The sequence below is a fragment of the Myotis yumanensis genome, unplaced genomic scaffold (assembly GCF_028538775.1).
Source record: "Myotis yumanensis isolate MYYU_CA2020_CCGP unplaced genomic scaffold, mMyoYum1.0.hap1 SCAF_8, whole genome shotgun sequence".
Classification (NCBI taxonomy): Eukaryota; Metazoa; Chordata; class Mammalia; order Chiroptera; family Vespertilionidae; genus Myotis; species Myotis yumanensis.
In genome coordinates this window covers 19,321,784-19,327,783 of record NW_027223759.1, presented here as the reverse complement: position 1 = coordinate 19,327,783, position 6,000 = coordinate 19,321,784, and positions in this window count along the sequence as shown.

Here is a 6,000-nt window from a genome sequence, read left to right as displayed (position 1 = left end):
TATAATTTAAAAACCATTCTTAGCTCATAGCCTCATAAAAACAAAAAGTGGGCTAGATTTGACCCCCAGGTTTGCCAATCTCTGGGTTAAGTCAGGTGTCTTTAACAAAACACACACAGAGAAATTTGGGATTTTTGCATTTTAAAAAAAGCATGTGCATTTTGTTTTTAGTGTTCATTAATTTCTATTTAATTAAATACAGCTATAGTATAATTTTGAATATTTTTAATAGATATACATTAGATCAGGAGCATGTTCTGGAAATATTCAGGAGTCCTCTCTTCTGATTTCTGACTTAATGTCTACAATTTCTTCATTCTCAAATGTCCCCTTGGTCAGAACACATTGAGATATCTGGGATCTAGGAACGAGCTTTTTTCTTCCTTTCCCAAAGAGCTGAAATAATTCTTGTTCGGCAAAGACTGCTAATGGGATTTGGGTAGTAGAATTCTCTCACTTGTCCTGGCCTCTTGTTATCCTTCCAACTCAGAAAATTACTGAAATACAAGAAACTACAAAATCTGTCTCCAGTATTAAAATAATTAGGAAGCTTCTGTTTAAATCAAATATCTTGGTAGTTATTTTTTCTTATTATTTTGCTTTTTTATAATTTTATTTTAGTTTTTAATTATTTTTACTTTCTCTTTTAAACAATTTTTATTTTATCTTATTAAAAGATAAATAGTACTACAAGATTTATGACAAACAACTGTTCTCATTCTGTTCCTCCACATCTTTCTTTCCACCATCACCTTACCTATACCCTAAAAACTCCCCTTTCTCTCTTCTCAATTCCACTATAATTTTAAATAAAATCAATAATCAGAGTTTATGCTACCCTATTCTTTACATTTCTGATAGTTATTTCTTACCCTTTGAATGCGTGTACATATGTAGATTACTACTTTTTTTATTCATATGATATATTTTCTCTCTTCAGTCACTGATTTGGGGTTTTAATGTTTTGTTTCTCATTTTCTTTTTTCTTTTTTAAAATATGTTTTTATTGATTTCAGGGAGAGGGAGAAGGAGAGATAGAAACGTCAATGATGAGAGAGAATCATTGATCTCATTGATTGGCTGCCCCCTGTGTGCCCCCTACTGGGAATGAGGCCTGCAGCCAGGTACTTACCCTGACCACCAGGAATTGAACCATAACCTCCTGGTTCATGTGTCCACATTCAGCCACTGAGCCACACTGGCCAGGCTGCATTATCTCTTATTCAGATCTTTTTGTTTTGTCTTCTGTAAATCCATTTTGATCTTTCTTCATATTAGAAACTGTCCTCAAATGTTTGCTGACCCTGGGCTGCCTATTCAGGGTTAGAATAAAGGCACTAAAGATCTGATTGGAAACTGTCCACATGGACGAGCTTATAGACTGACTGGTATCGCTGTAGGAGATTGGGTTGGAAGCCATCTGTTTTATTTGACCTACAGATCATTATCTCCAAAGAAATGAAGTCCAGGGAGAAACTGTCCAGTCTGCCACATGGAGAGTAAATATGGAGAATGTCACCCTGTCCTCCTGTTTTGGGCACTGCTTCACCCTTCCCTCTGATGCCGGTGGATGAAACTCCCCTGTCTTTGGGGAGAGTGAGGTTCTTGGGGTGCTGCTAAAAGAAACATTTTTAGAAGCCCTCAGAGGAGGATGGAATGTGGAATAAGGCTTTACTTGTGTAAAGTTACATTTCTCGGGTTCCAATGTCCCCTGCCCCTTCGCCAGCCCTGGAGGAGGGGCAACTAAGAGTTCAGCAGAGTCAGAAACAGGGCCGGCGTCCAGAATTTCCATTCATGTTGCAGTGGGGCATAGTTCAGCATTTAGGGCAGATTAAAGTCCGTCAGTCCATATGTAGAATCCAACAGGGCCCTGCACCATGAGGGCAGAGGGGAGAGCAGCCGCCTGCAGCAGGAGTCCCAAGTGGAGGAGAGAGCACACTTTCTTTGTTTGGAAGTTTATGTATTTAGGTTTCCCATGCTTGCGGTGGCCATGCTCATCCTGGCTAGTGAGTCACTCCCAGATTTTATTGATGGGCAAATACTGTCCCATGTCATTCAGATCTTACTGGGCAGGCGTCTATCTGGTCTTCCCTTTCACTCCTTTCCTGTTAAATAATAACTAGGTTATTACAACAGTATCACCACCACCATGGTGAGACTTTTTCCGGGTTCCTGCCTGGTCGAGGTGAGGGAAGGTTGGTCAGTCCTTGGCTTGGTGGAACAGGAGAGAGATTAAAGAGGGTGTCTACTTGTTCCTTATATAGAAACTTCCAGACACGTCTCAGCCCCACTTTTCCTCCCTCCTTCAGAGATACCTTGTACCTCAGATTATTGAGCTTTTCAAGGTTTCTTGAATGTAAATCAACTTGCTTCTCATTGGTTTATTCCGTGACCTCAGTTCTCATTTCTCTGTCTCCTTTTCTTCTTCCAAAAATTTTGTTGATATCTCCTATTTGCTGTCTTTGCTCTTTCTTATTCTCTTTATTCTTGTGGCTTATACTTAGTTCTTCAGAGATGTTAAAAAAATATCACAACAAACTTGATGTTCTAATTATAATTCCATATTATATTTGCTTATTATTGCTCTTTTAAATGAAATGGGTTTATAATTTGAATTTATAAATATTCATATTATTTTGCTTCAAAATTTAATTGAGCAAAGAAAGTGGAAAAATTAATTGAATGTGTAAGTTGGTAAAGTATCAGGAATCTTTCAAGAATTTTGTATAAACTGACAAAAATGTGACCAATTTGCTGTAAAAAAAAAAATAGAGAATAAAGTATCAAGCATCTTTGCCTGACTGGTGTGGCTAAGTTGGTTGGAGCATCCTCTGGTGTGCCAAAAGGTCACAGGTTCAATTCCTGGTCAGGGTACATACCAGGTTGTGGGTTCGATACCTGCTCAGGGCTCTGGGAGAGGCAACCAATCAATGCTTTTCTTTTTCTCTCTTCCCCTCTCTTTTCCTCTCTCCCTTATATCCTTGGGTGAGGATTAAAACAAAGTATCAAGCATCTTCAAGATGTAAAAAAATTACTGATCACACATAGCTAATAATTGCTTTTAATTTCTAGATTAATCCCCAAATAAGTGGATTCTATAGTTTTCAAATAATGAATAAAGCAAATGGAAAAATCAACAGAACACTAGGAGTTTCAAAGCATTTCAGATAGTGTGTTCCTAATAGTGTGACCATTCAAGACATGTGCAATGCAAGGAGAAATCACCAAATAATATCAGTTGCTAAGTTTGGAAAAGAATTCATATGTCCTAAATCAATTTTGCTGCAATTTACAACGCAAAGGATAGCTTTATGTGAACTGTTCATACGTTAGACTGGCATGGTTAGATTGTCAGGGTTACAGCAAGAAATAGAATTCAAATTATTTCTATGAAAAGACTTTGGTGAAGACACTGTTAAAGTGGTGTGGGCACAGCCACAGGATAAAGGACTACTGAGCTCCAGAGACCAGTAGGGGGGAAGATTTCTCTCCACTAGGCTGCAGGTCATCATCACTGTCACTTGGAAGGAAGGGAGCTAGTGCGAGCTGGAGCCTCAGACAGTAGCCTGGCACAGAGCAGGGCTCCTCCCCATTTCTTCTCAGTCATTATTCCCACCCTATACACCCCCAAAATCAAATCTAATTTAAACTCTACCTAATGAGATCATTAACAACTAAGGAGTAAGACTGTAGGGTTGAGTTTCTTGTTTGTTTATTGTTCTTAGTACCATATCTCCTGGGAAAGAACTAATTTTCACCCCTTTAGGGGTCAATATTGCTCCCCTTGGAGAATGTATGTTCTAGAGCAAGCATGTCAAACTCGCGGCCCGAGGGCCACATGCCTCGTTTATTTGGCCCGTGTTAGCCTTTGAGTTTGACATGCTTGTTCTAGAGGGAGACAGCTGCCACCGAACTGTGGACCTGAAGCCAGAAGAAGACTTCAGAAGACCTCTTTGTCCTTCTGCCTCCAGCATGCAGAGGAGCATGCTGAACAGTTCAAAGGTTCAACCCTAGAGTAGAGCAAGGCAGTGAAGGGCAGAGCATGAAGGTCAGGAAAACAAAGAAAATAACTACCAGCTATTTTTTCCCAATTTCTTAGAACTTATATGGGGGGAAATCTCTTTAGGAAGCCTTGCATGTCATGGTGAAAAACATGCATTTTGTGTCAGGAAGACCTTGATTTAAATACCAGCTTTGTCCCTCTCTCACTGCATAAACTTATGAACCATTTTTAAACTCTGACCCTCAGAGAATAAATGGGGCTATTAATATCTATTTCTGGCAGTTACTTTGAAAATAAACTAAAATAACATTTGCAGAGCACTCAGTAATGTGCCTGGCTGGATAAATAATCACTAAATGTGAATGTGCAAGTATTTCTCTTCTGCCATTCCATCCTTTCATTCATTGTGCCCAGTGCTGAGCATACAGAATACACAAGACTTAGACCAGGGGTCCTCAAACAACGGCCCGCGGGCCACATGCAAATACAAATATTGTATTTGTTCCCGTTTTGTTTTTTTACTTCAAAATAAGATATGTCCAGTGTGCATAGGAATTTGTTCATAGTTTTTTTAAAAAATATAGTCTGGCCCTCCAACGGTCTGAGGGACAGTGAACTGGCCCCCTGTTTAAAAAGTTTGAGGTCCCCTGACTTAGACTCTGCCCACCAAGCTTGTGGTCCAGCAGAGTCAGAAGTAACAATCTTCCACATCTGACTCAAGATGCCAAAATACAGCCAGACTGTTTGAAAGAAATTGCTCTACAAAAGAATTGCCCTGCATATCACAGGTGAAACTGATAGCATATCAGTTAGTAAGGTTCTTTGACATCTTCTGAATAAATTAGCCGCATGTCCAAGAAGTCATCCACAAAATCCTTTAGCCACTTGCTTTGCCCATACTCTTGTTCCAGATGGAGATCATTAAGTGACACCACAATTTCTATAAAGCTGATGGCTCAGAAAACACCATTCCAGTTAGTTTTGTCAGCTTTGTATCCTCATCTGTAAGAGCGAACAAATGATAGCACTTTCCTTAGAGCAGTGGTTCTCAACCTTCCTAATGCCATGACACTTTAATACAGTTCCTCATGTTGTGGTGACCCCCAACCATAAAATTATTTTCGTTGCTACTTCATAACTGTAATTTTGCTACTATTATGAATCGCAATGTAAATATCTGATATGCAGGATGTATTTTCATTGTTACAAATTGAACATAATTAAAACATAGTGATTAATCACAAAAACAATATGTAATTATTTATTTAATATGTGTTTTCCAACAGTCTTAGGTGACCCCTGTGAAAGTCGTTCGACTCCCAAAGGGGTCTCAACCCACAGGTTGAGAACCACTGTCTTAGAGGGTTGTTGATGGTTGTGTCATAGGCAGTTAGAAAGACATGAGCAGAGCAAGGACAATGGGCCAGGTACAGAAGGTCACCGGGGCAGAAGCCCTGGGTGCCTAGCAAAGGACAATTGTAGGGTGAGACCTCGCCCCCAAGGTGACCTTCCCTCCCCTAGCCTACTACTGATCATGCAGTTTGGACCCCCTGCCTTTTCCTCCCTAGAGATAACTTCTAGGCCTCAGTTGTACCTGAGTTCTTGGCCCAGAAAAGCAGCAAATCCAGACAAACAACACCAAGGCTGACCTGAGGATTAGCTGCATTGGATGATGACTCCCTGCCTTGGTGCTCACCAATCTATCAGTGGGGACCTAGACCCTGAAAGGACACACCTAGAAAGCTGCTGAATATCTACTGAGATCTTCCCCTGAGACCTACCTTAAAATCTCCACCCTTAAAACCCTTAGGACAGCCCTAGCCAGTTTGGCTTAGAGGATAGAGTGTCAGCCTGTGGACTGAAGGGTCCCGGGTTTGATTCCAGTAGAGGGTGTGCAGGAGGCAGCTGATCAATGATTCTCTCTCATCACTGATGTTTCTATTTCTCTCTCCTCTCCCTTCCTCTCTGAAATCAATAAAAATTTTAAAAAATAATGA